We start from the raw sequence: 888 nt of genomic DNA on the forward strand, positions 1-888 counted from the left end.
GGGCAATGTCTCAATTCTACCGCCATCAGTGTAAAATGAAAACAAACTGCGCAAGGCTAGAAAGATAGGCAATCGAGGTTTTCAGTGCTTTTACGTACTTCAGTGTTTGTCTGAAAATAGTGGTCAGCTAATTTTGTCTGCAAATTAGCGATAGACCTAGGGTGGGTTAATTTTCCTAAATTTAGGGGGAGGGGGCGTGAATCCATGATTTTTGTGGGGGGAGGGGGTTAGCACTTTTAATAGTGACAAAATAGAAAAGATAATTGCTTCTTACCTTAATTGCTTCTTCGTCATTTAGGGATTTTAGCTATAACATTTGAATAAAAGGTAGTAAGATATGCCTTTCGCTTGAATAAAACTCATGATTAACTCAATGAGATGGTAGAATTAGGGTGAGTTAATTTTCCTAAATTTAGGGGGAGATAATATGGGTTTTGTGCTTTACTAAAATGAGATACTTTTCTAAACATAATTATGTTTAATAACTTTCTTTAAAAAGGGAGAAATTATTTTGATTTGATTTTTCTTCTCTTCTTTAAGGCAAATTATGAAGAATTTGGGGACCCTAAATCAATGGGACCTATGGCTGGCGCAAATAGCGAAGAATGCTTGTCACCGCCACCCACTAAGAAAGCGAGGGCTAATAATGCGCCCCCTGCGAAGGCTACCATCATGCAATATGGTCGCTGGCCAAAACCCTCTAGCTCCACGCTACTTGACCCAATGCAACCTCTCAGAAAACCAAAGAGAGAGTGGGTGAATAGCTATAATGCCGAAGCCCCACCTACGCAAGCTTTTTCAAGGGTCTCAGAAGCTGCCCCGGCTGCACAAGTCACAGCTCCTGTACAAGAAATTAACGTCACCGCCCCCTCCACCCTCCAACACACG

Source organism: Artemia sp. Qi Xiang Cuo, chromosome 1 (assembly GCF_049724085.1).
Source record: "Artemia sp. Qi Xiang Cuo chromosome 1, ASM4972408v1, whole genome shotgun sequence".
NCBI classification, from domain to species: domain Eukaryota; kingdom Metazoa; phylum Arthropoda; class Branchiopoda; order Anostraca; family Artemiidae; genus Artemia; species Artemia sp. Qi Xiang Cuo.